General features: G+C 40.7%; 1 non-coding gene across 1 annotated transcript; it reads left to right on the forward strand.

The window, feature by feature from the left end:
* The first annotated feature begins 20,771 nt into the window (after positions 1-20,771).
* Trnaf-gaa (transfer RNA phenylalanine (anticodon GAA)) lies at positions 20,772-20,843 on the forward strand. Its single transcript has one exon. It is a non-coding gene; the product is annotated as a tRNA-Phe (tRNA).
* The last annotated feature ends 1,515 nt before the right edge of the window (positions 20,844-22,358 follow it).

The following is a 22,358-nucleotide window of genomic DNA, read 5'->3' on the forward strand; positions in this document are numbered from 1 at the left end:
AGTAATTGAGCTTAAAGAACTGTCATCAATAGTACTTGTTCAGAATTAAGCCAATTTTCTCTTCTCACTCTGCTAGCTCCTGAGTATCTATTATCAATGAAACGTTATCAACTATTTCTCACCTCGTGTTCAAGTGATTCAAAGCAAATGAGAGGATGAAAATTCACCATCTTACTTCCTGAGATGCTGGGTTCCTCTTCACACCTCACATGGTCCAGGTTGCAATAACCTGCACAGAAGTGAATCAGACACATGAGGAGCTGTATTGGAAGCATCCATAGCCCGATAAGGTGATGAGCCAAGTTTGAAATTATAATTGCTTTGCAGGAGCATTTTAGGGTGAGTCATAGGAAAAAGTCTTCTAAGGAAAGGGCAGAGACCATTCTGAATGTGCAAAACCAGGAGGATTTATATGGCCATTAAGGAGCCCGTGGGTGTAGTCATTTTCTGTCAGGCTTATTTTCTTCTTTTTGCAAGTGCTTTTACACTAAAGAAGCATAGTACCTTTTGTAATGGAATAAATTGTGCAGCTAACAATTATGAAGAGAGATAAGGACACAGAAATACAATTGGAAAGGGCTTTATTTCAAAGACGACAATCTCGATGATCACAGGCAAAGAAGGAGAAAACTTTGTTACTTGTATGTCAACCGTTTGAGCTTGCCGGGGCTGGTGGGAGCTACCGCAAGACAAGCTGACAATCAGCAAGCACTAGAGGGACAGCAGAAGTACAGGGCTCCCGCAGACACTGAGATGAGCTTTTACGCAGCACTGGCTATGGCCTCGCCACTGTTGGGGTGGGGATGCCTTCTTGGAAGTAGAACCACATGACAGTTGTACCTGGATGTAATTTCCAGATCCCTGTGTGCGTCTTTGCCAACAGCAGGAGGTGATTTCCTGTCTTCTCCCCTTCTCTTCCTTTCAGTACTTAAGGAAGCTACTCCAGGGCTCTCTGCACCCACAGGAGCATGTGGTCTTCTGATGGCAGCAAGACACAGGCAGTAAGGACAGTCTGACTGGGGCTTCTGCCACCTCACTGATCACCAGGATGGGCTCATGGGGCTGGCGTCCCTCTCGTGCCTCTGCGCGCCCACCCCGACCTCTGAAGGCAAGGCAATGCGGGAAGAGGAGGGCGTGGCCCAGCTGTGCCCTCTTTCCCCACATCTCATCTGACCTCCCCAGTGTGATCGCTTGGCTCCTGGAACCTGGGGATGCCACGATCCATGTCCTACAGGCATCATCTGAGCACCGTCTTCCTGGAGCTGGCCCAAGCCGCCCAACACACCCCCGTCTCAGGCAGACACACATATACACACACACACCACCAACACACTCACACATATCACCCCCCACACATGTGCATTACACACACACACACACACACACACACACACACATGCCTTTCACCAACAGTCGAACGCGCTTTCATTATCACCAGTCAACCATGGAAGTTTGAAAGTCATGTTTAGAAAGCTCATAAATAACAGCAATACAGCTTTCTCCTGGCTTCAAATCCCAATTTCCAAACTTCACATCAGTGCTTGAAAGAAAAAAGAATCCATCTCATGATCAAATATAAAACAAATGTGTTTACTTAAAAAGGCTAGCTCCAGGCTAAGAAGGAACTGAGCATATTAAGGATAATTTCCCATCACAGCCTGTTTTCTCTTCTACATTTCCAGGCCTCCTCTCCTAGCCCTTCACTGTCTCCCTTCTGGTTTCTGCCCTGCTCCATGCTGGGCAGAGACAGCGTGATCACCCACCTGCAGATAATCTGCACCACCATGTCCACGGAGACGGAGCAGAAGAACACAGCATGTTCCTCCCGCGTTCTGTCACTTAGGACTTGAAAGCAGAAGTACGAGACCCTGATCTAATTTGTGCTGCCCTGGAGACTTGGAAAATGTGCTTCATCTCTCTGAGCCTCAGTGACTCATCCAGCAAATGGGGATAATAACATCTACTTGGCAGAGCTTGGAGATAAGAAAAATGAAGTCATGACACTAAATGTACTTGAAGTTCTTGGATATGGCCTGGTACAGATGATATAGTATTTGAAAGTGCTTTTTCAGATCTAAACCTATGTGTGTCTACACACATATATTAATTTTTAATATAGCATATTATATACTAATATTGTGATTATGTAATGTGCAAATAATAATAAAATATTTTGAATTTGTAGCATTGTCTTAGCCTGTTTTCTGTTGCTATAACCGAATGCCAAAGACTGGGTAATTTATAAAGAATAGGGGTTGACGTAACACATGGTTTTGGAGGCTGGAAAGAGTGAGAGTACAGTGCTGGCATCTGCTTGGCATCTGGTGAGGCCTTTCTGTTTCATCTTAACATGGCAAAGAGCTTCACACGGTGAGGGAGATGGAGCAAGCCTGCAGGGAGCGTTCACTTTTATAGAAAGCCATAGCTCTCTTGACCCAGTCGCCTCCCGTAGGACCCACCTCTCAAGTTTCCAACACATGACATCTTGGAAACAAATTCAAAAGACAGCAAGTACATAGTATCTTACTACACTATATTTTACTATTTATTGTATTATTAATTGCATTGTTGTAATATGTAATCTATAATAATAGTGTGTGCCTATTTATAAGCTGGAATTTCATATATTTGAGGGGAAGGATTGTGAGAAATGAATATATACCGCGAAGACCATTCAGTTCTTCAAGATGACAAAACTCTTCATTTCCCCCCCATATTTTTAAAAAGACTTCTTTAAAAATAACAACAAAAACAATCTTAGCCAGGCATGGTGGCATATGACTGTAATTCCAGCTACTTAGGAGGCTAAGGCTGGAGGATCTAAATTTCAAGGCCAGTCTCAGAAACTTAGTGAGGGCCTAAGCAACTTGGTGAGACCATGTCTCTAAATAGAAAATTAAAAAATGGGCTGGGGATGTGGCTCAGCCAACTCTGAGTTCACAACCAGAAAAACTCTGCAACTAAAAATTCTGCTCCTAAAATTCTTCTAATCATGTCAACAGGTTACTATTAAAGAAGATTTAATATAAATAAATAGAATATCATAAAAAAGTCAGCACACTGTTTGGGGTTTTGATAATCAAATTATTACTTGAACTTCATTTAATCAAAAACAACTTTTTCTCCAAAATTTAAAAGTGAGAAAACCATCTATTCCTCTCCCTTTTCCCCTCTCTTGATTATCCTGTGAAAGAAAAATCAATGTGATATAAAATCCATGCTTTCTTCCACTTCTAGTCTTCTGTTATAGTTTGATAGATAAATTATATTTCTTTGCTCATTTTAAAAACTATTGAACCCCAGTAGCCAAAACCCAATTATAAATTTTATTAACATTTTAAGAAAACTCATCTCAACTCAGAAGAGGTGCGTTGGTTATAAAATCAAATGAAAAGGAAAGATAACTGCTCATCTGTTCTACTCTTGTTGACCCTGCCTACACCCTCTCCTTGAAGTGGCACCCCTTTCCTCCACAGAAAAGTCATAACTGGGCTTCTCCAGAAATCTTCACCATGGTTGATTTTAAGACTGTCAGCAAAAGAGTCTCTACAAAAGAGTTCAATGTAGATAAACTTCTTATCTTCGTGTTGCCCTGTTTTACTTGGCCACTGGCCGGGAAGATACCAGCACTCCAGGTGCTGGAACACCCCCTTACTAGTTTTCACAAACATGTATCCAGTATAGTACTTTGAAGAAATGTGTAAACAAGGCCTCTGGCCTTGAGCTGGGCTTCACAGAGATGTCTACATTTCTAAGATAAGTTACAAATGGGCTCCATTTGGCAGGGGGAGGAAAGAAAGGGGAAAAGAAGCTCTCCCCTTCTCAGGGGTTGTCCTTGAAGAGTTAACTTGCCCAGACAGTGAAAGAAAAAGCTGCTTTATGTGAACTTCTGCAGACTGTGGACTTCTGAGCCCCTCCCCTTACATGCTGGGTATAAAACTCTGAAACTCCCTGAACTCGGGGTTCGGGGGGATTAACTGATTACAGTAGAAGCTGTGCCCTCTGAGCCTGGCTGCAGCCAAACAAAACTGTTTCCTGCTGTCTTTGTTGCCTTGCCTCGTCTGTCCCTACAACATTCTTAGTTGGTGTCCCTGTGGCTTCCTAGGAACTGAACACTCCCAGGTCCCCAGACGGTTAATACAGGAGCCCCCTACCCTGACCTGATTCTAGGACAGGTATCTGGAAGGCCAGAAGTCTTTTAATCAGCAAGCTGGCATTTAAATGAGTCAAAATCCAAGTTACAGAGTCCCCTAGCTCTCACCAAAAGCTGGTCCACACAGCATTAAGGTTGGTTGGCTGGTCTTATTCCTTCTTTCTGTGCTAAGTACAAAGTTGTAACTCAATGAACATTTTAATTTCAATTGAAATACTGATCTTGCTCTCCACCTTATACTTAGAAACCTGAATAATGGGGGGTTAATTTGGCTGCAAATATAGCCTTTTGCCACAGTCATAACTAACATACTAATAGTCTTGGCGGTGGAGGGGGGTGCATTACAAGCTGAAAGAATATGGGATCCATGCTCAGGCACCTCGAAAAATCTAGAATTGAAAATAGTTTGGAAAGATGGGCTGGGCCTTATTAAATATATCTAATGTTTCTCAGTTGGAAACCAACCAGTTTGAAGACAAGGTTTCAGGGGTCCTTCCTGCCGCTGCAGGTGTGCCCGGTTTCACGGGTCTCAGCACTGATGGCCTGGTGTTCACCAGTCTTTCTTTCCATTCCAGTTATCCCCAGGATGGTACGCCATATCCTATAAAGGCCACCTATTCCATTTCAACCGCCTGACTCATTCTTTACCATTTTTTATAGGATATGGATTTCTTGATGTTGGTAAAAGCTCTTTTTGATGATTCCCTTATTGATTTTTTATATGCAAACATTAAAATTTTCTTGATATAACAAAAAATTGGAAGTTGGCCTAATGATGGTGTTGCTGTTTTTTGTACTAAGAGGGAAGATGAAAGGTACGTAGAAGCACAGGATGTGAACTATTGGAGGACTTTGGGGATCATCCAGGCCTCTCATTTTATATGTGAGAAACTGAGGTCAGGAAAAAACTCATGACTTGCCCAAATTACATCTCTGACTCCAGTTCAGTGGACAACTTAATAATTTTATGCACCATAATTATATCATAATAATCATACAAATGTTATTTTAATAAATTTAAACACTATAATTAATGACTACTAAATGACATGATTTGCCTTATATGCTTTGACAGGGATTAAAAACTGAAAATTGTACTATTTTACAAAGCCTCTTTCATCTGCCCAGGAATCAGACTCGACTAAATGGATCCTGGGTTGTTGGTTTCTCTCCACGTTCAAAGTAATAGGAAACGTCCCGCTGGGTCGAATAATAGATCGTCTTATTTGTTTTATGAAAATAATTTCCTTAAGTAGCTTACTAGAAACCTTTTTAAAACTGAGATATCATCAGTATGAATAAACTATTTTTGCTAAAAAAATAAATATTTAAATAAGAGATTGCTGGATTTCTACTTTTCACCATGGTAGGGTTCTCAGGACTCTGAAAGAACACGATAAAGCTTTCTCCCCAAATCAGGAGATAAAATTTCATCTGTTCTTTTGATAAAAGTTAAAAAGTAGCTGGGTACAGTGGCACACACCTGTAATCCTAGCAACTTGGGAGGCTGAGGTAGGAGGATCATGAGTTCAAAGCCAACCTCAGCAAAAGTAAGACACTAAGCAACTCAGTGAGACCCTGTCTCTAAATAAAATACAAAATAGAGCTGGGGATGGGGCTCAGTGGTCGAGTGCCCCTGAGTTCAATCCCTGGTACCCCCCACCCCCCCCCACACACACAAAGTTAAAAAGTCCTTTAAAAGTTTTGATCAATACCCCCATGTCCCTTCTCCAGTGAGGAAATGAGGCAATCCAGTGAGGGACAAGTGGGGGTGACCTTGGGGTGTGGGGAAGGAACCGAGGGCAGACATGGAGCAAGGCCTGATGCCCTGCAGAGGAAGCAGGGTGGGGAGACAGGTAGGCGAGGAACCCTGCAGATGAGGTCTGGAGACCTCAGTTCTCATGTCAGTCCTGCCCGCTAACCTCGGGTGCTCCCTCCAAGCCACAGGCTCTGGTTGTTCACACAAAGGGTGGATTGGGATGGTCCCTTGCATGCTGCCAACTCAGATCTTAGGACTTCCTCCCAGTGGCCTGTTTAAGACTGTGAATAAGAATCTAAAGGGGGCTGGGAAGTTGGAAGATAGAGCTGAGATACTGATTCCACCATTATTTTAAAAACAAAAACAGGAGCTACTGAGATTTCAGACACCTCTGTGAAGGCTCCCAACTCCCTAATGAAGAAGTCTGCCTGGTTTTAAGGCCCGTATTTGTAAAATAAGGAACGATCCTAGATTTTCAAAAGCCATCTTGGGTCCTAAGGGGTTTTCTTCTGCTTCTTTTTAATAATTCTATGGCTGTTCATTGGCTGGAATTTTTAAGAAAATTTTAAGGGAAATGGCCACACTGGCTCTTGGAGTTTCTGTTTTCATTTTTTTAGAGCAAAAAGAGATGTTTGAACTTTCTGATTGAGCCTCTTTGACTTCAAGATCAGTTAGTGGAAAACCCCCAAATTGGCGGTTTCTGCAAACCCGACTCACGATGCCCCACTCGGGGCTCTTTAGGATCTACATCTTTGCTTCACTGACCTCTTCACCCGAGGAGACCGAGAGCATTTTGTGGGTGGGCGGTTGGAGGAACTCCTTCCCTGTTCCTTTAATCATCCTGATTTACTCTTCTTATTTCTTATTCCTATGATGACATTCCTTCCTTTTGAGAGCTTGAAGAAGTTGTCACCCACCAACAGGGAGCCCATTGACCAGGACGTGGTGTCATCAGATTTCTGAGGTAAGGCCAGAGCCCTGGGCACCATGGAGGAGGTGTGTGAGAGAGGGACTGAGAGACTGGGCTTCTGACGCTAATTTCCGTGCCAGTGCCTCTTGTCTCTGGTGGAAGGTGGCCCCTAGGGACCATCAGAGGAAGCAAAGCTGATTATTAGACCATCTCATTGTTAAGCACGGATGAGACGAAAAGAGTCAATATTGTGAGGAGGTCGATTCTCTCCAAATTGGTCTACAAATTCAAAGCAATCCCAATCAAAACCCAAGCAGGGTTTGTTGCCTTTATTATTATTATTTTTTAAGAAAACTAACACAGCGACTCTAAAATGTATTAGCGTTTGTTGAAGGCCACAAACTATCACAGAAAATTTAAAGAAGAACAAATTTGAATTACCAGATATCAAAAACTTCATAGAAATTGCCAGAACACAGCACAGAATTCATAGGGTCATAGACAAACCAATGGGACAGAAGAGACTCTTAAAGCAGTTCACAGGTATCCGTGATTTTTTTTTTTTTTTGGTACTGGGATTGAACTCAGGGGCGATCAACCACTGAGTCACATCCCCAGCCCTATTTTGTATTTTATTTAGAGACAGAGTCTTACTGAGTTGCTTAGTGCCTTGCTTTTCTGAGGCTGGCTTTGAACTTGCAATCTTCTTCCTCAGCCTCACAACTCGCTGGTGTTATAGGCATGCACCACCGAGCCCGGCGGAATCCTTGATTTTTGACAAGACTCACACTGTGGAAGAGTGGAGAAAGGATGGTCTTTTTAATTAGTGATACTGGATAAATTATGTCCACATGGGGAAGAAATGAAATGTGATCCATCTACATGTCATAGACCAAAAATAAATAAACAATCCATTCTAGGTAGACCGAAGTGTTAAAAAAAAAATGTAGAAGAAATCGTTGATTTGAATTGATCTTCTGCACTAAGCTGGAACCAACAGAAACCAAACTGAACCAAACCAAAATGGAGTTACTTGTGCTTAAGTTGCATGTCACCAAACAAACTCAAGTTGTTTTTCTGATCTTTTAAGAAACGGTGTGGGGAGGGGTGTGTATGGGGGTCACGGAATCTTAAACAGGCCAGTTTTAGCAGTCACAACACGGAAGTCCCCTCTGCTCTAACCTTTACATGGAATGCACTCTGAATCAACCAGTGCTAACCCTCCAGTTTCTGTTCCTGTTCCTGCTTTCTTGAGCTCTTCACAGCCCATAAAGCCAACTTCTCCTGCTTAGCTCAGTGCCACATTTTAAGAGGGGATGCTGCCCTAATTTATGAATTGCAAATAAAAGCCAATTGGACCATTTCACCAAATTTGTTGCAATATTGTCTTTTGACAGAAGCAAAACAGTAAAGCTTTTACAAGATGATGTGCCATAGAGATCTCTTAAACAGAATGCAATGGTATAACTTCAGGAGAAAGCTGGGTAGGTTGGAGCACGTTCAAAGTAGGGACTTCTGTTCATCCAAAGTCACACTGAGAAGAAAAGGCATGAGGCAAATTAGGAGGGGCTTGTGCTGCATTTAAATAGACACAGGTTCCTTCAGCTCACAGGAAAGGAGAGCTGCACCTACATAACCAGCTACACGTCGCTCATTCGGGAGTAAGTCCTTCCTTGCTTGCAATCAAACTGACTGGTCACAGTCCCAGGAATCTACCTTTTCCTTCATCCGAACAGTAGGTTAGAAATAAAGAACTTGATAGCAAAATGATAGTAAAAACAAAGAAGTCAGAATTGAGTTACTTCAGTTCTATTATCCTATATGACTACCTGGAGTGTTTGTGTTTAAAATCTGAAATAATGAAACAGAGTTCAGATTGCTAGGTATGATTTCGCTTCCTAAGTGCAAATTTTACCTGAAGCATAAACTACTTTTATTAAACTTTGATAATATTTTAAATCTTAAATTTATTATTATTATTATTATTATTATTATTATTATTATTATTATTTGCAGTACTAGGGATCAAACTCAGAGGTGCTCTACCACTGAGATATATCCCAAGCCCTTTTTATTTTATTTTGAGACAGGGTCTTACTAAGTTACTGAGGCTGGACTCAAACTTGCAATCCTCCTGCCTCAGTCTCCCAAGTAGCTGGAATTATAGGGGATGCCACCATGCCTGGATGAAATTTATTTTTCTTAATTGTTAGTTTATTTTAAAATAAAAAAACCAATGAGGAAATTATTATTACTGATAATTATGTAGTTACTTTTGAAAATAATCTGGTCATGTAGAAGAAGTGTCATGATCTTCTCCAGGTATCAAAAGCCTTACGATCAAAAGACCTCCACTCAAAAATTACAAAATGTGATTCAGAGATATTAAGAACCTAGAAAAGTAGAAAGATATATTGGGTGGAAGGACTGAAAGATAATTACTATAAATTTATTCTTTATCCCCAAATCAATTCATAAAAACAAATCCGAATCCTCCAAGTTTTAAATGAAATATAAAAGAATATAAAAATAAAATTTACCACTTTAAGATGTGCTAACCAGTGGTCACTATTAAAAGAGTGAAAAGACAAATAGAATCAGAGAAGAATTTGAAACACACACAATTGACAACTAACTCACATCCAAAATACAATAGATCAAGAAACAAGATGTTGAACAATAGAATCCAAAAAGCCAGACACAAAATAATACGTACCATATGATTTCATTCACCTGAATTTCAAAAACAGAGGCAAGTTTAAACTCCAGTTTTTAGGGATGTCATCTTAAGTGGTAAAATCTTAGCAAAAAGGACAAAAGCAGTTACCCTAGAAATTAGGAAAGGCCAGGTATGTGAACAACACCTGTAATCTCAGCTATTCAGGATACTGAGGGAGGAGGGAAGAAAATTCAAGGCCAGTCTCACAACTTTACAAGATACTGTCCTTTTTTTTTTTTGGACCAGGGATTGAACCAAAGGGTGCTTAACCACTGAGCCACATCCCTAACCCTTTTCTATATTTTATTTTGAGACAGGGTCTCACTAAGTTGCTCAGGGCCTTGCCAAATTGTTGAGGCTGTCTTTGAACCTGTGTTCCTCCAGCCTCAGCCTCCCAAGCCACTGGGATTACAGGCGTGTGCCACTGTGCCCAGCAAGATACTGTCTCAAAAAAAAAAATTATAAAGGCCTGGGGATGGAGCTCAGTGATAGAGTACCCCTATATTCAATTCCCAGGAGAGAGAGAGAGAGAGAGAGAGAGAGAGAGATCATGCAGATGTCTTTGCCAGGGCGTGACGTGCGCTTTTGGGAGCTGGCAATTTTCTATTCCTGGACCTACATGGCAGTTACATGCTTGGGTTCTTTTCCAGCATTTATTAAGCTGTACCTTTGTATGCATGTCTCTGTTTTTGTGTTCTAGTTCACAATAAAAACATTTTCTAATAGTAACAGAAAACGATAAAGGTATAAAGTGAACAGAGCTTCTCTCTCAAGAAGTGGAAGATACTACCTTAGCCCCATTTATGAACCAGCCAGGTCACAGAAACTTATGCCAGTGTCTCGTTGCAGGCCAGTAGAGTCACCTGTGGTTCTTTTTGGTAGACACCAGTAGCACAAGAGTGACAAATACCAACCCCTTCTCTGGTGAATGTTTCAGGTAGATTATCAATCATGCAACCATCTCTCACACAAGGCCCTGCCTCTACCACGCCCTCTGGAATCCTTTCCAGCCAGGCCCTTGCTCTCTCTGCTCATCCCCAGCTCTCCTGGCTTCTCCCTGCCCATTTTGGCCTCGTATGGTAGTACTTTTCTGCCCAGCCCTTTGGACAGGGGAGATTTTGAGCTGTCTACCCTGTCTCTGTTCCTGGGACCTTTCTTATCACCCTTTGCTCTTGGGTCTTACTGCTGCCTTCTAATTCAGATAGAAATGTTGACATCACCCACAAAGGAGATGTGCAGAGATTATGTTTAAAATTTTTCAATGGCAGAGGTGCTTTAGATGCCGGGGTCTAATGTTGTATATGGATCACACATCTGATAGAAGTAGTTGGTTCTCAGGGGTCAGATATTCTGGTTTCAGCCAAATGAACTTTTAAACTATTAGCTCATAAAACTAAACAAAGCAAAGATTTTATTTAAGAAAGGCCAGCTTGCTGGAGCCTTTTGGAGATTGATTCCCATTTCCAGCAGTTGAGGGTATGAACAGGTTTTATGTAGTGTCCATCAAGCATATGCTTTAATGTTATTATTTATGTTCAAGAAGAGATAATATAAATGATTATTCCATCTAAAACTGTGCGTGCTATAATAGAAACCTACATAAATCATATTAAATACCTCACATCGGGTTTTCTGTTATTTTATTAGAAATCTTTGCATTTCTCTATCAGTTAAAAACATACCCTTGTTTTATTTTCCCAAATTAAAAAAATGTACTTCCTCTGCCTGGAGAGAATGACTTATTCCAGAAAAGGTACTTTTGAAATCCTGAAATAGTTAACATTGATGTTTTTGTAAATGACAAATGACCACAGTGTTCTGGACAGATATAACTCATTGTTTGATGTTTTGTTTTAATCCAGTTTTCAATTGACACAGCTCCTTCTGTATAGAATAATGGGGGAGGGGAATGAAAGACTCTTTCTCCCTGGAGAGCTGAATATTTTAGTCAGGTTTAAAAAGTATGTGTGTGAACCCACAGCAGCAGTAATGAATGACAAAGGCCCTTCTCGGAGGATTTGATATAGCAAGGTCATTTATCATCTCTTATTTTTCTGTCATTTCTTTAAAAAAAAATCCAGCCCATTGCCTTTTATGTTATTATGTGTGACTTTTTTTTTCTCTCTCTCAAGATTTCTGGGCTGTTGCTATACTAAAAATAATGATGGAACTTTGCCTAAAGTTCTTTTGCTCCTGAATTTCAAATGGGGAATGGGGTGGCCCTGCTTTCCTCTGTCACTCTGCCTGCCCCTGGCCTTGTGTATGTTAGAGAGGGGGCTTTCCTCACTACTTTAGCCAGGCTGTTTATTTTGATCATCACTAATTTCACCAGTGAACAACCATTCCCTTCAACCCATTTCCATTGGAATGAAGACTAAAGTTTTGAATTGAATTTATATGGCAGCCCTTAAGTATCTTCTTCCTAAATCTAGTCAATGATTGTTAGGGCATTTAGGGTTGCTGTAACATACCTAGTAAGGATGTATTTCATGCATTTATTTGCTTATTTCACAACTATTTATTTTGTCTACCATTTGCTAGGAATTAGGCTAGACCAAGAACACCATGTGGGAGAGACAGACATGGCCCCTGTCCTGGGTAGGGACAACAGCTCAGGTCAGTATACTACCAGAGCATCAGGAGGTAACTTGGTCCAGGCTTTGAGAATAAAGAGAGCTTCCTGGGTATGGAGATTCCTTTAAAAAATTAGGAGTAAAACCACCATATGGTCCAGCTTGTCCATTCCTTGGAATTTATCCAAAAAATCTAAAATCAGCTTATCACAGTGAGACATGTATACCTATGTTTATAGCAGCACAATTCACAATAGCCAAGTTATGGAACCAACCTAGGCGACCATGAAAAGATGAACAGAAAATTATATATATATATATATATATATATATATATATATATATATATATATATATACACACACACACACACACACACACACACACACAATGGAATTGTATATATATAGCCATAAAAAAAAGAATGAAATCATGTCATTTGCCAGTAAAAGGGTGGAACTAGAGAACATCGTGCTGTAAGAAATAAGCTAGACTCAAAGTCAGTGGTTGAGTTTTTTTCTCATATGAGGAAGCTAAAGAGAAAAAAGGAATAAAAAAAAGGGATCTTGTGAAAATAGAAGGGAGATCATAGAGTAGAAGTAGAGAGAACGGAAAAAGGAAGAATTGGGGAATGAAATTGACCGAATTATACTAGGTACATGTATAAATACACCACAAAGCGTTCTAATGTTATAGATGACTATAATGCATCATTTTAAAACTACCTAAATAAATAAAAAGAAGTCCGATAGAGAAGAGAAAGGGGATCAGGGTAAGGCAGGAGGAGAAAACTGTGCAATGCACTTATGAACATGCCCCAATGAACCCTGCTATTATGTATAACTCTAATGCCCTAAAAATTAAAATACAATTTTAAAAGAGGGATTACTGAAAAAGAGCGGCGGCTAATCAGAGTTCTAAACAATAATAGAAATTAAGTCGGCAAAAAGGAGTGGAAACCCACAAAAGGATGAGTCTATTCAAAGACTCAGAACCAACGAGAGAGTATTTTAGGCCCTTGGACTGTAGGGTGGACAACAGGGAGGTGAGCGATGGGCCAGTGAGCCAGGATGGGGTTGGGGACAAATACGGGAGCCAAGAGCCAGATTCTGGAGGAGGAACTTTGTAGGATTTTTTAAGTGGAGACAAAAACTTGAGGTTTGATCATCATCTGGGTGATCAGAAGCCATTGGGGTGGCTCTCTGGGACTAGAAATCGTTTCCAGGGGAACAGAACCTTGAGGACCAGTCTCTGATGTACTATTTCATTCCAATCTCAGTGGAGTTCTCTGAGGCTGTCATTAGTAAAGCTTCTTGATGGATGTCAGTTGTGGAGGCCCCCACGGCACCCCTGAGCTGATGAAGAGCAGAAGGAATCAATGAGCAGTGGTGGGTGGTCCGCCATGACTTTGGGACTAGCTCTGTTTTGCCCGGGAGCGGGGGTGTTTCTCTGATGTACACATGTTCAGAGTGAATTTGGAGGATGGAAACTAATAACTGGGCTGTGTCGGTGTGGGAAAGTTCAGTACATTGGACCAGTGGTCCTTCTGAAGCATCTCCAGTTGCTGAAAATAATACCAGCATTGATGAGTAGGAAAAGGGTTATTTGTAAGGATTATTTTCCCAGCCTCCTGAGAATGAATGAGTAAATGAAATGAATGACAAAGTGAAATAACCAGAAGATACACTTGTGTCTGTTGTTCAGTGTAGAATAGACGAATCTGTAATTGAGATACGTACATCATGAACTGTACAAACGACCCGAGCGAAGATGTTTTCTGCTTTGGAAATATATCTAACATATATGATTAGAATTGAATTTAATGAGTATTTCAGGGCTTGGATACCTCTTCTCACTGAGCTCCAAAGAGCCATTTCTTGGAGACAAATTCTCCTCATCGAATTGCTTGCCAGCAGCCCTGCACCTCTTACCTGTTCTGCTCACCTGGCATGGTGTGTCCAGGATGTTGTCCTACCAGGGAAAGTGGATCTGAAGTTTCATGCAACACTCTCCATCACAAGGCAGTTGGGTGTGAGCAGCTGATAGGTCATCTAACTGTGTGTGCCAACAACAGGGAATGGTTTATACAATCAGGAAAGAAAAGGAGCTGGGCAGTGGCTACTGATGAAGGCTAATGAGCCTGGTGATGGGGGGCAGGCAGGTAGCCATACTGTGGAATCAGGATTTTGTTCATACTGTTCACACTCTTGTAGGAAGAGCAGGGCAGGTGTGGAAAAGGACCTGGTGAGTACCTGATGGGAGGGTAGAGGTGAGGAAGGTGAGGAACAGCATTAGAAAAGTTCACAATCTTTGTAAGGTCTTTCCCTTGCTCAGAATCAATCACCTTGAATTAGATTTTTAAAACAATTATTCTCCAAATTCCTCTATCCTCTGTTTTTTTCAAGAAGCCATGGCAGACATTTCCTCCTGAAGTTGACATTTTCATCAGTAGAGAAAGCCTGGGGACTCGGGTAATAGCAGATCACAGGCATCCTGGATGCCCAGCATGGGTCTCCCCCTCAGTTCTACTCTAATTAGGTGATCACAGCCCTGTCTCCTGACGTGTCTGCAAGAGGCTGAAGGTACTTGGCAATGAATCCATCAGTCACGCAGAGAGCACAAATGGGCTGGGTCAAAGAGAAACCTCACCTCTATTTCACATGGCATCTCTGGAAATTGGTCCACAGACTTAAAACGGAGAATAGGAAACCTCATAAATATACAGTACTTATGAACCTTGCCATATTTTACCTTAGGTAAAAAGACCTGAAATTTGGGTTATTTGATAGCAATAAAAATGAAGACACGTTTTGCATTAAAACCTAGAAATAATAACGAGAACTATGAATAGGAAATTTGCTGTAAATCCATAGTATCTTGATGTGTTAGAGTGAGTGGTTATTTAAAATAATTCTATCGGGGGTATTTTTTGTAATATGAGAAACTATCTCTCAGTTTTTTCCTGCATTCTAAATTGTTTTCCAATTTGGATTTTTCTGGAAGTTGTGCATGCTGGGCATGCTGTTGGATAAGAGATGCCTTTGTGCTTTGGTTGAGTCCTTGCTCTTGCCTGTCTTTCCCAGTTTACTTAAGCCATCCCAATAGAACCTAATGAGTGCAATCCAGGGAATTGTTTTGCACTTAGCTGTAACTATAAGGAGCTCCACTCCACAGCTGTTCCTCCTGCAGGTGAGGCACAGACTGAAAGTTATCAGCACTCCAGAGGTTCAGGTAGTGGGAAGGGGCGAGGTCCCACTCCAGGCAGGCATGAATCATTGACCCCTTTCTTCCTCCTGTGTTGCATTCGATTTTCAATGAAGGTGTGTTTATTTGAAGGCTCCAGGTTTGGCATCCAGAAATGTTCCTGCCCTGGGAGTTCCACTGGGGAGCCTGGATTCTTTGATAGCCAAGATACCTTTGGCTCTAAAGCACCCATCCTATATGAGAGTGGCTCTTCAGAAATCCAAGGACAGAGCAAACCAGAGCCCTGCACAACTGGAGCTTTCTAAAGCCAGAGAGTATTAATGATGCACACAAGCCTGGCACTGTGCTCAGCCTGCAACCCATGTCGCTTCCCTCAGTCCATAAGCCTCACTGTTGCAGACAGGGAAATGGAGGGTCCTGGGTGTTAGAATACTCACCCATAGTCCTAGCTAGCAGAGGGCAATGTTGGGATTTTGGCCTAGAGGACCAAATGCTCCAAAATATTATGACTTTACTGGAGCTGCCTCATCCATTTCAGCTTATTTCTGAGCTGTTTTTTCCTATTGGATCCTTATTTCCAACTTTCTTTGGCTTTGTCACAAAAGGAACCTAAACACCCAGGCATGCCAATTGTGTATCTCCTGGCATTCTTGAAGAACACACGGCAAAGGAGCAATGAGGACTGAGGCTCATCTGTTGGCCCTTTGTGACCCTGATTTTAGACAATATTTGTATCCTGATACCGTCCTCACTTCCATCTGTTTTGAAGCAATGAGATAAAGGGAGAAAGTCTCTCTGATCCCTGTCACCCCTGTTTAGCTCCCCTGGACAGAAAATCCTTATTGACTCCTCAAATCTCTGAATCAAGCTCTAAAATGGGCACTGAGATCCAAATGCAGATACATCTTTCAATTCCGCTTTACAGTATCAGAGCATAGTAATCCCCAAATCTAAAATTTATCCTTAATTTTGATGACTTCAGTATCATTCTTACAAGTATGTGGCAAGGCAGGGTGCACATAAACAAAATTCATGTCAAAATACACAGCAAATAATCTCTGAATGTCTGTTATATGTCAATCACTAGGGATGTAAATATGGATGGGATATTGACCCTCACAATGGGTAGAGAAAATAGATGGTAACTCTATAATACTACCAATACATATTTACTAAGCTTGCAAACCTTTTTCTTAATTCTGTATCTCTCTTTTTTTTTCCTTCACCCTCTACCACCACCTTCTCCAATATGTTCCCTTTCACTTTTATGTACCATGTACCTTTGGAGTGATCACTGGCCTTCCTAGATTACCCTGTGTGACTTCCTGTAAAGACCTCAGTTTTTCACAGAACTGAGTTTGCTGACCTGTCCCAGCTTCTCTCTCACAATAAAACCTACTCTTCCTATTTTCCGCTTCCCTGAAATAAAAATGGATGGTCTCACCCAAAGAAGTTCGTTGCTAATAAAGGTTTAACAATTATTTATATGTTAACAACAACCTACAATACAGTATCTTGATGTCTACAGACAACAGACAGCAAAGAGGAGACATATGGAGACACATGAACACACTGGTAAGAAAATAAAATTTATAAAGTTGTTTGTGGGCTTTGTAACATGGGATTTTCAAATCATGCCACAGTTTACAATTCAAAATACCCATCATTTATCTAGGCCTTCTGGAGCCTTCTCGGATCTGCGTGTAGTTGAAGTGAAGAATTTTATTTTCCCCCATAAGGACTGATGTTCTTAGACTAAAGCATCGACTGTGTAAATTTGCATTTTAAATTTAGAATGATTTATTTTCAATGAAAAGTGTAGATTGCTGTTGCAGCTAGTCTGGCTGTGACTAGGAGACTGCAGATTGATATCGAAAGACTCTTAGAAATGTGAGCTTCCCCATAAAGGAAAAAAATTGGCATGTTTGATATCACAATTTAAAATCTCTGCACGACAAAATAGATGAACAAAATTACCTGGAAATCAACAGACAGGAAGGAAATGCCTGCTACATACATCATGGAGGGAGTGAGAAGATCCTGGCGCTCCATAAGTGAAAGGCAAACCACCAGACATGGAGGGAGAAAAATGTAAAGAACACTCAGAGGAAAAAACCTGCATGATTCAAAAGAGCAGGAGACTCAATGCGGCAGGAAATAAGGATTTTCATTTCATGACCTCCATTTTCCAGGCGTCTTTGAAATTGTTTATAGTAAAGTTTTCTTTTCGCCTCCTTTTCCAAAGGCGCTTATCTGAAGCTTCGTGTTGATGGTAAGTTCTTTCCCTATCGGTTCCTGACATTCTGTTTCATTCCTTCTCAGAGCCTTCAAGTCATCTTGAGAATTCATGATCTCCTACAGCTTGGTTCCAAACAGTGGAGGACCTTCCATCCACCCAGAGGCAACTTCAGATAGCATCGACCCTCTGGAGTCCTCCAGATTGCTTAAGACTAAAACATTTCTTTTTATTGATCATCTCATCACCATCTGCGTCAAGTATCTTGTTTTTGTCTTTTTCTAGTGCTAAGGATTGAACATGGGGCCTCACACAAGCTAGGCTAGTGTCCTACCAGTGACCTACATCTCCAGCCCTGGATCTAGCATTGTGAAGCAATGTTTTGTACTTTGATAAGAGGGAAAACCTAGTTATTCACTGATTATTTAGACACAGTAATATTATTTGCTCTCTGGGAAGGTGAACAAGTATTTATGGTTAAAAAAATAAAATAAAAAGTACTTAATACAAAAGATCAGCATCAATTCCTAAATTCTGATGTTCCCACTAGGGTAAATGAATTTAAAAGCTTATTTTGGGGCTGGGGATGTGGCTCAAGCGGTAGCGCGTTCGCCTGGCATGCGTGCTGCCCGGGTTCGATCCTCAGCACCACATACAAACAAAGATGTTGTGTCCGCTGAAAACTAAAAAATAAACATTAAAAAATTCTAAAAAAAAAAAATAAAAGCTTATTTTGGATTTCTTTTCTTTTGTATCTTATATCTCACAGCTTTGTTGTGTACTTTATTTCAGTTAGGTGAGCGGTAGATTAGTTATCTTTAAAATAACATGTTAATTTCAACATCCTATGTGGACAGAGAATAAAGCATTTACATAGATTTCTTTTTTTTTAGATTGTCAATCATTTTTGAATCATTTAGGAGGTCACTTTGAAAACATTATCCTTTGGAGAATATAAAGTTGATGTAAACAAAACCGTCTTAACCCTTTTGACCATCAATAGATGCAGGAAGGGAAATTCTATGCTTTCTAACTTGTTCCTGAACAGAATCTCTTTCATGACATAAAATTAGACACACGGCCATTTTCTTCTTCTGGTGGCATTCTATTGGTTAGCCGTGACTTCTAGGGAGGAGCTTGGGATTTGAGCAAGGAAATACGTTCGTTTTTATTTTCTAATTTCTAAGCTGCATTTTCAAAAATTTCTTTCATTATTAACATATTAAAGAAGAAAAAAAATTAGAATTTTCTTATTAAGTAATGTGGCAAATGATCCTGATTCCATTATAGTGCTGTTATGTTCCAGAAGGATTGGTATATCTTGCCAAATGTCCCTGTTGGTGATGCACACTTACTCCTATTTCTCACGGAGTATTTAAAGTCTAGACAGAGCACCCCACTGAATGTTATATATGTGAGCTCTGGTCCCTGTCTTGTCGTGCCCTCGCTGTCTGATTACAGACCATTGTTTCACCTCTTCATCTTAAAAAAATAAAATGAAATAAGACAGAAAGTTGGCAAGATGGGTGGTGTTTCCAGCCCTGTTCCTTGCATATGCAAAATCTCCTTTCCACAACCAAATACCACCTCTACCCTGCCTCTCAGCCAGAGCAGTTGTTTCTGTTTTGTTTAATCTTATTTCATATATTCACCTCAGATTTCATTTGGTTTCTGGAGCAAAGGTAATTTGAAAACACCCTAGAAGAGATTCTTTGAAGGATCCTTCTAGAACCAAACCTTCCTGAGTCTGTGAAATTCAGGCCCAGGTTGGGGGATGTGGATTCTTCCATGAACCCTGACACCATTCCCGCTAGGAAGTTGCCTGCTTTCTTCCTCGCAGGCCAGAGGCGTAGATCTTTATTTGTTCTGAAACATGAAGTTGGACTGTCTAGGCTACGATGGAGATGAATGAAAAGGAATTCAGTGCATGTGTCAGAAAACGGCTGGGGAAAGAGGAATTCTTTTTTTTTCTTTTTTTTTTTTATTGGTTGTTCAAAACATTATAAAGCTCTTGACATATCATATTTCATACATTAGATTCAAGTTGGTTATGAACTCCCAATTTTACCCCAAATACAGATTGCAGAATCACATCGGTTACACATCCACATTTTTACATAATGCCCTATTAGTAACTGTTGTATTCTGCTACCTTTCCTATCCAAAAGAGGAATTCTTGATCTTCTCCTTCTTTAAATGTCTAGCGGACCCCTTGGCATCCCTCCTGGTTTGGTGGTTTTGCTTATGAACATGTTCTGTTCAGAAATAATAGCTGGCAGAGTGCCCTGGGCATACATTCATCAGGGAGCCATAATTCAATGCCATGCCGGGAAAGGTCAGACTAGAAAATAGCGCCAGATCTTCATCAACAGCTGAATAGGGAGAGGGGGTCAGGGTCTGATCTCCACTCTCAGTGCCAATAAAATGGAGTGCTTGTATTCAGAATCAGTGCCATTCATCCCAGCAAGTCGGACGCATTTTATTGGATGTAATCTAACAATTGGGTGATCTATTCTTTGACTTCAAGTGAAAAAAACAACATTGAGAACTTCTGGATAGTCCTAAAGGAAAGTAGTTATTGCAGAGCTAAACCAGATGTTGTGATCCTGTTCCCAGCCCTCCCACCCCTTCAAGACACAGTATCAGAGATGCTGATACATTCATTCTGTAACTCCACCCACTCTATCAGGAGGCAAGTGCCCACGACACCATTTGCCAAAGTAGAAGGTGAGAGTGTGGAGACGCAGCCTCCTTGGCCCCCATCCATTTCACAGCCCCTAAGCGGCCACGTTACAAGTGAAACACAGAGACAGATCATTTATGCTGTCATTCTTTTTATTTTTTCCATGAGAAAGTCTTCATTTCATATTAAAAAATCACAGACTATATCTATTAGACTTCAACTGACTGCATTTCCCAGTTGCCCCGAACACTTCTATGCCAGCAACATATCACTGAAATTAGTTCTGATCCTTTGCATTTGTGTTATTAAAGAAAGGGCTCTGTCTCTTATTTCTCTTACATCTCCTCTGAGACCCAAGTAAAATGCTAACAACCAGGAGACTCAATATTTTTGACTGATTTTTTTTTTTTTTGCGATTAAAGAGACAAAAATCAGTATAGAAATCATTTGAAATGTGTTAAGTTGCCAAATAAGTGTATTCATTTAGCAGTGAACCTAGGTTAGACACTTAAGAATGAGCTACAAAGTCAGAGGTGGGGTGTGGCTCCGTGGTAGAGCACCTGCCTGAAGTGCATGAGGTTCTGGGTTTGATCCCCAGCACCACAAAATTTAAAAAGAAAAATAAAGGGAAGAGGGGTTAAATGAGGAACTGTCACTTTGATTTAAATGAAAATGAATTTGGATCATCAAAGTGCTGCCAGATAAATAATTTTTAAGTGTCTCCTCTGCGTCAAGTTTGATATGTCATTTGCTGACACAATAATGCTGAGAAACCAGCTACCTTAAACTTCAATGGCTTAAAACGTGGCCATTTTTTTTAGCTCAACAGCAGATGCACACAGGAGTGATTTTGATTGGGTTCGGCTGGTGGCTCTTTTTGTTCATACTTGGTCCACTCCCATCTCTGGCTGGCTGCTGGGGTGTTGGGGTGAACTGGTTTATGTGATTCTCCTCCTCCGGCAGGCTAGCCCAAGCCTGTTTTCATGGTAGTGTCAGAAGGCAAGAGCCAGAACAAGTCCCAGGGTGCAGGTGCCTTCCAAGTCTGTGTGTACTGTATGTGCCAACAGTCTCCTGGCGATCCTGAGTTACAAGGCTGAACTCCAGGGTGGAGTGGGAGGCACTACAAAGGCAGAGTAAAGAACTGAATATATAGGAAGAAATAAAGAATTAGGGCCATGGATGCCGAATCCCCACAGCCTCTGTGCTAATTTAATCAAAGCCACCTCATTTAACTTCACATTAACTCTAAGAACTTATTACTAGTGTCCCCATTCAATACCTGTGAATAGTGAGCGTAGGAACAAGTACAACCAACTGATGGCTAACGAGCCACGACTTGTCTCCTCTCTTGTGTGGTCTTCTGTCTTCATGCATTTTAGAGTTTTTTAAACATTGATTATTTACAGAAAAAAAATATGAAAATTTATGGGACCAAAAGAGGTTTTCAAAGGAAGTGGTGGTTGGGAGAAAGAGAAGAGTAAATTTAGGAACCAAAGAAACTGGTCTCCTTGTCCCCCCTTAACACAGGTCCCGATTCCTTTCTCAAATAAAAAACAAAAGAAAAGGAAGAAAGGGAAAAACTAAAAGAGAAAGAAAGAAAAACAAATAAATCCTACTGAGTTAATCTACACAAATAATGGATGCCAGATGAATTTGGGGTGGTGGTGGGGGGTGATAACAGCCAAGATGATCCTAAAGAACAAGAGGAAAAACAAAACCAGAAGAATACCCAGGGGCCTTGTGAAAAACCCAAGCATTGGAAAGCCATTATTTGTCTTTGAGGTATTGCCATACATTGTAAAGCCACAATAATTCAGATAAAGCAGTGCCATCACACGGAGAGACAGACCAACAGAGAGAACTAGAGAGCTCAGAAGTAGGCCAGCATGTATACAAGAATTTAGAATATGATAAAGGTGACCCGTCAAATCAGTAAGAAAATGATGGATTATTTAATAAACGATGCTGAGAAGACCGAAGAGTCATCTGAAAATGTGATTGTATTTCTACAACACCTTACACTGAAAACCTTCTAGATCTGTCAAAGAAGTAATCGTGAAATAAAACAACTAAACCATGAGAATGAAACAAGAGAGTGTATTTTAAAATGTCACTGGGAAA

Source organism: Marmota flaviventris, chromosome 6 (genome assembly GCF_047511675.1).
Source record: "Marmota flaviventris isolate mMarFla1 chromosome 6, mMarFla1.hap1, whole genome shotgun sequence".
In the NCBI taxonomy this organism is placed as follows: domain Eukaryota; kingdom Metazoa; phylum Chordata; class Mammalia; order Rodentia; family Sciuridae; genus Marmota; species Marmota flaviventris.